Source organism: Trachymyrmex septentrionalis, unplaced genomic scaffold (genome assembly GCF_001594115.1).
Source record: "Trachymyrmex septentrionalis isolate Tsep2-gDNA-1 unplaced genomic scaffold, Tsep1.0 scaffold235, whole genome shotgun sequence".
In the NCBI taxonomy this organism is placed as follows: Eukaryota; Metazoa; Arthropoda; class Insecta; order Hymenoptera; family Formicidae; genus Trachymyrmex; species Trachymyrmex septentrionalis.
The window spans coordinates 417688-427095 of record NW_017305392.1 but is presented as its reverse complement, the minus strand read 5'-3'; the positions used below and the strand labels follow the sequence as shown (position 1 = coordinate 427095).

At 28.8% G+C, this 9408-nt stretch overlaps 1 pseudogene; it reads right to left on the bottom strand.

The window, feature by feature from the left end:
- Positions 1–3288: 3288 nt before the first annotated feature.
- LOC108748582 lies at positions 3289–4156 on the bottom strand (annotated as a pseudogene).
- Positions 4157–9408: the final 5252 nt, after the last annotated feature.

Below are 9408 nucleotides of genomic sequence, written 5' to 3'. Positions count from 1 at the left end.
ACACACACACACACACACACACACACACACTCACACACACACGCACGCACGCACGCACGCACGCACGCACGCACGCACGCACGCACGCACGCACGCACGCACACACACACACAGTATATGCATAATATAATAAAACTAAAATTTTAATAAAGATATACATAGGTAATTCTTTTATAAATCGAACACCTGTCTGATCGACACCTCTTCGATTTGACTGAAACTTTTTTTACGGATTCTATGTCGAAAAAAAAGAGATACGTGTCCGAGGAATTTTTTTTTATTTGCATATTTTCGATAATACAAGTGATCGAACATTTGAGAATGGCAAGTTTTTTGGCTTGGAGACTCATTTTCATAAATCCATAGGTCCGAATCTTTAAGAGCTACAAAATTTTCACCAATTGCACTTTTGTAGCTGAAGGACTGAACTGTAAGAAAAAAATTTTTTTTACAAAAAATACTAACAAATTTATATTGTTATTAACAATTTAATTGTTTAAATCGATTTTTAACAAACGCCCCCAAAACGAATCAAGTTTTTAGTATTTTTATCGCATTCTCCGTCAAATTTTACGTCAAAAACATGTTTTCAAAATATGGTACCTTTTCAATTATTATTGTTAAAATATTAATTTATATAGCGCGTAACGGCCAAAAAAACGGTTTTTTGCTAATAAAACGAAATCTGTAACTCGTATCAAAAAAAGTTAAATGTAAAAGTTGTAGATAATTGACAGATCTACAACTAACATTTTTTGCAATTTAATTTAAAATTTTGAGGTTATGTCAAAAAAAATTTTCGAGAAAAGTTAGCACATACAGGCTGTATTTGAAACAACGATCATTAATTATAGAGTAATTTCTAGTAAAAACTGAATAGAAAAAATTTACTACCATTTTTGATAATTTTTGTAATAATTTTCTCAGTTACCTAATGAGAAAAACGTTTAAATCGACGTACAAAACAACTTTAAAATATTATTATAGAATTTTTCTCTTGAAAAATATCTTTAAAATATTTTACAAAGAATATTAAAGATACTTTTAAATTGTCTTATTCATAGATTTTATCTGATTATTTAGCTATCTTTAGAAATTAACAATATGATTGGAAACAAGACCGTCTATATAAATATTAAAACTTTAAATACAAAGCGCCTTCCCGGTCCGAATGTTAAGATGTTGAACTACTATCTAATATACATTCAATTAAATTGAATTAATATTTCAGAAATAAATTGAGAGCCGATGAAATTATCGGATTCACACAATCAATCTGAAACAAAGTTTATTACAGTTTTTTTATGATTTGGGAGAATTTGGGGGGATTATTTGTTTCAGATCGATTGTGTGAATCCGATAATTTCATCGGCTCTCAATTTATTTCTGAAATATTAATTCAATTTAATTGAATGTATATTAGATAGTAGTTCAACATCTTAACACTCGGACCGGGAAGGCGCTTTGTATTTAAAGTTTTAATATTTAGAAATTAATATATCATTCACTATTTCCAAGACTGTAAAATAAAGAGGATCCTTTGACTCATCTTTTCTATTAGGAAAAGTATACGCTTAGTGGACGTTATTTTAGATAACATATATATAATATAAATATGTATATATACACACATATGTATATGTAATACAAATAGATGCATTTACATATCATATTTATCGACACGCATCACAAATTTATTTAACAAATTGTTTGTTGAGTAAGTACTAAGGGTATCTACATAACATATTTTTTATCTGACATTGATTATTTAACTACTATCATTTTTGCAGAACGCAAATTAATTAATGTTTTACTTGAATACTTACATAAGAAATTGTTTCAAACTGTTCGAAATTGTTAGTAGTGTTGAACGACTTATAAATTTGGACCCAATTGTTTCATTACATAGTACACATGTTGCCTCTGTATTGCTTTCTGCGATAAAAAAATTTTAAGTTTAATGGAATTTATCTTTTTTTTTCTTTTTTCTTTATTATTATGTCTGAATGTGTTTTCATGAAATGTTTACGTAAAATAACTAAGGATATATTATGTATAGTGAATTTTGCATTACAATAAATGCATCTTGTCTCATTATTACTTAATTTTGTAATGTCTATATATTTAATTATCAACTGAGATAAAATTGTCTATTTTTGGGACTGTATCCTCATTTCCTGGGACTGTATCTTCATTTAAAGCGTATGATTCGATAAAACGGGAGAAAATGTATGAAATTTTAACTCGGTGGGGGATACCCAAAAAATTGGCTAACTTAGTCCAAGTTTGTTTAAAAGATACCAGAGGTAGAGTAAGAATAGGTAATCAAATGTCGGAAACTTTTAATATTCATAGCGGATTAAAGCAGGGGGATGCATTGTCACCTCTTCTGTTTAATCTAGTATTGGAATATGCTATTAAAGAAATGCAGAAGAGTAATGATGGTTTGCAGTTGAACGGTACAACACAAATATTAACATATGCGGACGATATTGCTTTGTTGGGAGATAATAAAGAAACACTAATAAATAACGCTAAAATTCTATTAGATAAAACGAAAGAACTGGGGCTGCAAATAAACGTTGAAAAAACTAAATATATGGTCACTGATAGAATTCAGAATATTCATAATAACGGAAACCTGGTCGTCTGTGATAAAATTTTTGAACGGGTTAGCAATTTTAAGTATTTAGGATCGATTTTAAACCAAACTAATGAAATAAGAGAAGAGCTCAAGAGAAGAATTAATTTGGGGAATGCGTGCTTCTATTCGGTTAAGAAACTACTCGGTTCGCGGATATTGTCTAGGCGCTTAAAAATTAGAATTTACAGAACGATTATTTTACCGGTAGTCCTTTATGGCAGCGAAGCGTGGTCACTTACATTACAAGACGAGAAAAGATTTAGGGCTTTCGAAAATAAAGTACTTCGAAAAATCATCGGGGCAAAACGCGATGAGGAAACGGGCGAATGGAGAAAATTACACAACGCAGAATTACATCAATTATATAATAGTCCGGATATTATTAATGTCATAAAATCGCGTCGATTAAGATGGGCAGGTCACGCGGCGCGTATGGATGAGAATCGAATTGCATATAAAGTACTAATTGGTAAACCGGATGGGAAAAGACCATTGGGTAGACCAAGACGTAGATGGGAAGAAAATATTAGAATGGACCTTAACGAAATGGGGTACGAGGGTCACAAATGGAGGGATCTGGCTCAGGGACGGGAACAGTGGCGGGATTTGGTATTTGCGGCAATGAGCTTTCGAATTCCTAACGCCTAATAATAATAATAATAATCCTCATTTCCAGTCATATCATTATCTGAATTGCTCTCGTTATTTACGCGATCTGAATTTGGACCTAATATCCTACATTTACATAAGCAGTATTAAAAAAGCAATAACAAGTACAATAGATTATTTTTAATTATGTCCATTTTCCGCTATACGGACTGAAGTATAATTTTTTTAGAATATATTATTTAAACATTCATAAGTAAAGAATGTAGTGATCAAGTAAATTTAAATATTTCATAAATCTAATAATTATTAAAAGAAAACTGGAATGTAATAGCGTAACTAGTTTTTTATGCTAAACACAGCGACATTTTTGACGTAATGCACCAAAAATCTTTTTAATAAATCTTATAGTTGGTTTAATAAATTTTTTTAGTTTGTTTAATAAATCTTTTTAGTTTTATTTGAGTATTTTTTCTGCGTTACATTTATTTTAGTTAACATTGATTATTTTACTACTTTAATTTCTATTTTTCAGTACGTTAATTAATTTTTTAATTTATCTTGAGTATACCTACTTATGATTATGTTTTAAGTGATGTCTGAGATTAGTTACTGAATAGTAATACGTAATTGTTAAGTCACATATTTTGCATCTTGCCTTTGTATTGCTTTCTGGGATAAAATAATCCCAAATCCAATGGAATTTATCTTCTTTCTTCTGTTCTTCTTTTAATTTGTCTGAATGTGTCTTCATCAAGTATTGATGTAAATATGTTAAAGATCTATTTTGTAGAGTAAATTTAGCATTACAGTGGTTGCATGATTACTATTTGTTAATTTCGTGTAATGTTCACATATCCAATGACGAACTGGTATTAGAATGTTCTCTGCTTCTTGTTTTGCCATTATAACGTTTTGTAAAGAATATTAGTAACTAATCACAAAAGGTACAGAAACGATATAAAGAATCGTTCGCGACGACTGTTTATAGATGTTTAAAGACAGAGGTATGTACATATTTTTTGGCGGAATACATATAAATATTAATATTTGTTTTTTTGAATCTGTTTGACAAAGATTTAACAGATCTATTTATTATACATAACTTTTATATTACAGTAACTAGCATCTAATATTATTGTAATATTATTTATATTATGTGACAGCATTTTTATTCCGACATTTTTATTCCGGCTCTCTTAATCAAATTTTAATATTTTGTTATTCTAGACGCTAATTATTCCACAAAACACAACAAAACGTAAAATATGAAATAGCTATTTATTTATAAGAACGCAAAACGCATAACATACTTTTTAAATGTTTTGGGGTAAAAATTTAGTTAATATTGAGAAAAAATGAATACCTCTAATTCTTGATTAAACAAGAAGTCGCAGATTTTTGAAAGTAAGATTTTTTTTAGAGTGAGATTTATTTAAAAAAAAAAAAATTTCACTTTTTTTTAGGAAATGAAATAGTGTGACATCAATAAATATTTAATTAAATAGTCACCGAAGTTACAATGTTAAGAAAACGCACAAAATGATACCTTATGTTATGTTGCACGCGTCATATAAAATATGAGATTTGCAGAAGTAGAAAAAGTTTATATTTGCGTAAGGTTAAAACCAATATAAATTAAGCGTCAAAAAATTTATTTATAAAGAAAAATGATTTAATTTTAAAAAATCATATAAAAAATAATTTTAAATTTAACTTATGTTAAAAAAAATGTTATGTATTGTATTATTACTAATTTTAAATTTAACTTATATTAACTTATGTTTAAAAGAGGTAAGTTTGAATAAATAACAAAAAACAATACCATTTTTTTTTAAAGTAAGTTTGAATAAATAAAAAAAACAATATCATTTATGTTTTACTTTTTAATTTGATTGATTAGTAGTTTTCATGAAAAGGAAAGCTTTTATAGAATAAAGAGAATTTAAAAAAATAAACACTGAAATATATACTGAAACAATAATAAATTATTACCATTAATGAATTCTTATACATAATTATTATGTAGTCACATATGGTAAATACATATAATAAACAAAATTTATGTATTCATTTTAAATTATCCATTTTTAAATCCAAATTTGAATCATAGTATTTTAGTAAACATATAAAATAATCATTAATAAACAACACCTGATAAATTAATATGTTTTTAAATTAAATTAAAATGAAGTAAAAATTAATGGCTTAAAAAATCAATTTTATTCAGTTAAAAATTGCGTTAACATAAGTTAAATTTAAAATTATTTTTCATATGATTTTTTAAAATTAAATCATTTTTCTTTATAGGTAAATTTTTTAACGCTTAATTTATATTGGGAAATCATATTTTGAAATGTAACTGCAGAAAATACAAGTAATATATTACTAATGTGTTTTATATATATTATATATAACTGCACATATATACATAACTGCACAAGAGATTTATTTGCTAATGCAATAATTTTCGTTTAAATGTATATTTTATTGCACTTGTAATATACAGAATAATCCACTGAAAATCTTAAACATTTTATTTATATTAAAGGAAGATGTTGCATCATTGTTATTATTCATAAAATTAATATTAATAACTGTTAATATTCACGTTTTTGCACGAAAAGTTAGTGTTAAAATATTCAAATTCTTCTCTAGATCAGTATAACAGAAATCTTCTCTGGATCAGTATAACAGTAATAACATTATAACATATTAAAATAACAATCTGAACTTAATATAACTATTACATTTACAAATAATAAAGAGTGACTGCAAAAAGAGGGTTTTTTCCTCCGTTTTTAGGCTCCCAATTTTTGGACTAAAAAAATTAGACTATGTGCTAAATGATATCCTACAATGAGATATTAACTATGATTAATGTCTGAATATAAGGTAAAATATATATTTACCTCATTTTAAATGCAAAAATATTTAGGGAATAACGCAAATAGATCTATTGAGAACTTCTGTAAACTACTAAAATAAATAGCTGAGTCACGTTAGATATACGTAAAAATTGTACTATATATCTAGAACGAATTGCAAAAAGTGCAATTTTATAAATATTAAAAGGCGAATAGAACAGAAATAGAACACGTATTATGAAACTGTTTGGAATAAATTCCAATCGGAATTATTTCGTTTTCCGTAGAATTTAGGGAATAATTGAACAATTCCGATCGGAATCTTCTGGATGCGCATATATATGCGAAATATGCAACAACTGCATCGTCTCACATCCGCGATCTGACTTATTCCGTTAGATCAAAAAATATAAACCAATCACAGCCCTAATTTAACTTACAGATTAAACAAAGACATCTATCGTGTTTATAGAAAGATATATATATATATATATATATCTATATCTATAATCTATACCTATAATCAGAGAATCGCGAACTTGATACTTGACCCGAATCGCTTGCTGATTAGTTCAGGGCGCGTGGCGCTCGAAAAGGTTAGAGTGACAATGATAGAAAAATAAAAGTCATAGCTTACATCATTGTCATTCAATTTTTTCTGAGTATTAAGCGCCCTAAGCCAATCACGAACGAATTTAAGTCAATTTGGCTTCTGATTAGGCTTTTTATCACGGATCACGGACCAAACGTACGTATAGAGGCCCAATGGCTACGTTTACACCGTGCTCTTAATCCGCGAACTATACGATAGATGTTTTTGTTTAATTTACAGGATAAACAAGGACATTTATTGTATAACCCATGGCCTAAATACACGGTGTAAACGTAGCCAATGAGCAAAGCGAGATTATTAATATATTAGTTATATAATTTATATAACTATATAATAATAGGTCATGCTAAATGTTATTTAATGTCAAATTTTTCTGTCATTCTATCTTCGTTGTTTATTAGACGTAATACAAGGATAACATATAAACTAAACTATATCTAGCAAGCGCGATATCACCGCCATAATCGATGTCATAAATCCTTATAAAATTCCCACAGAAAATAGACATGTGATGTGACCATGTATTACCAGCGCCATATTTGTCTCTTACGTCAAAAATTGTAAAAGGACAAATCCCCCACTCCGTAGCCGGTGACGACGACGTTTCTTAATCTTAATATAAAAGTTTCAGATTCGGATTTTGCGTCGCAATATTTCGACTCGTAGGGCATGTAGAGAAAAAATAAAAATATTTTTATTATATATTTAGACCGGATGCAATCGATTGAGCATACTTAGAACCTGATCAGTTCCTTCCTTATTGAGATCTAATAATCTCGATCCCTGGCAACTCGCCGATTCGCTTAATATAGCCACGGCAGTGTCGCTGTGCATAACTTAGCGCAGAGACACTACGAGGCAGTGTGTCTCTAGATAATATGGCGAAAATTACAACTTTAATTTTATCCGTATGCTAATGGCACCCTTTATGTATAAACTGCTATTATTAAATTAATTAACTCTGAATGGTGGGACGCTCAATATGTAAAAAATAATTTTTAAAACAACCAACTGTTAGTGAATCATCTATATTCATCATGGAAGATAAGACGATGTAAGTATAAGAGAAAATAGGAAAAATTGTATTCTAAAATACGTCGCTAAATTAATTTTGCTACTTGACTTTATAAAGTATATATTAATTGTCATTGATTTATTGGAAAAATTATTACTTCAGAAAACTACTTAGAAAAGTAGATCTCGGAAATTCTTTTAGTGCAATGTAGAACGCATAATGGTACCGATGTACCTCAAATACTTCATTAGTGAAATATACCTAACACGAAATATAAGATTGAGACGATTGAGGTGATGATCTACATCACCTTCCCAGTCATTACTAATGACACTGTCACTATATTGTTACACTGCTCTTTCATACAATCGTTACATGTTCCCAGATAGCAAAATACCTTCACGGTATTGGTACGGTGAGCGTACGGCGTACTATGTGTGTACCGGTACCATACCTGTCACATACGTGCGTACTTAAAGCTTACAATACAGGTACACCGTACTTTTGGTACGTACCGATAATATACATTAGATACAAATGTTACTAAAATTAATTAATTTTATAGTTTTATTACTAAAATGAATATTATTGCAAAGGTTAAATGAAAAGGAGCATACAGCCACACTTTAAATACCTAGCGCCTTCCCGGTCCTAGTGTTAAGATGTTGAACTACTATCCAATATACATTCAATTAAATTGAATTAATATTATTAATTGAATGTATATTGGATAGTAGTTCAACATCTTAACACTAGGACCGGGAAGGCGCTAGGTATTTAAAGTGTGACTGTATGCTCCTTTTCATTTAACCTTTGTAATAATTAAAGCCACTTTCTAATATTGAATATTATTGATTAATATCTTATTCCAGGATACACATCATAAAATTATGATTAAAAAAAACGTTTTTTCCTGAATTCTAGAACTATAATCTCATAGTACTTCGAAGCAGTTACCCATCTGGTTGCATACCGCCATCCACTAAAGTAGGTACATAAGAGTTTAAATTTTCGAAATTTTGTTATATAAATCATTTTTATATAAGACTCATCTAAGTTATAAGTATGTATTTTTTTTATAAAGTTGTTATCAAAATTGTTTTTCTCGAAATCATTAATATAAATCGCGTTATCGATTTTATCACCAGTACGTAACTACATAGTTCCCAAATCAAAAATGAATGTACTGGCGCTAGTGGGCAATTTTGACAAATCTGCAAAAAACGTCGGGAGAGCCTAGCTCTCATATTTCTCTCTGGTAACTCAGTCGAATACCGTGGATATGTTATCCGTCGAAAATATTCGTGGCTACATCTCTGTGTACGCTATGTGCACATAGATGCTCCAGTAAACAGGTATCATTTAATACTCAAACGCGATCACTCTCAGACTTATCTCTGATTACATAGTATATACCTATAATCTACTTTATCTTTAGAAGATATATGCATCAAGAGATCATATCGGTAGATGAAAAGTTGAAATTCCCGATTACTCATATACGATAACAAGAAAATAACAATTGCTGAAAATAACTTATTATGCATATTACATGTTTAAAAATAAGAATGCTATAAATTTTTTTTATGCACAAACAATTTTTAATTCACAATTGACTATCAATTTAAATTTTCGGCTATTAATTTAAACTTACCTTAATTTT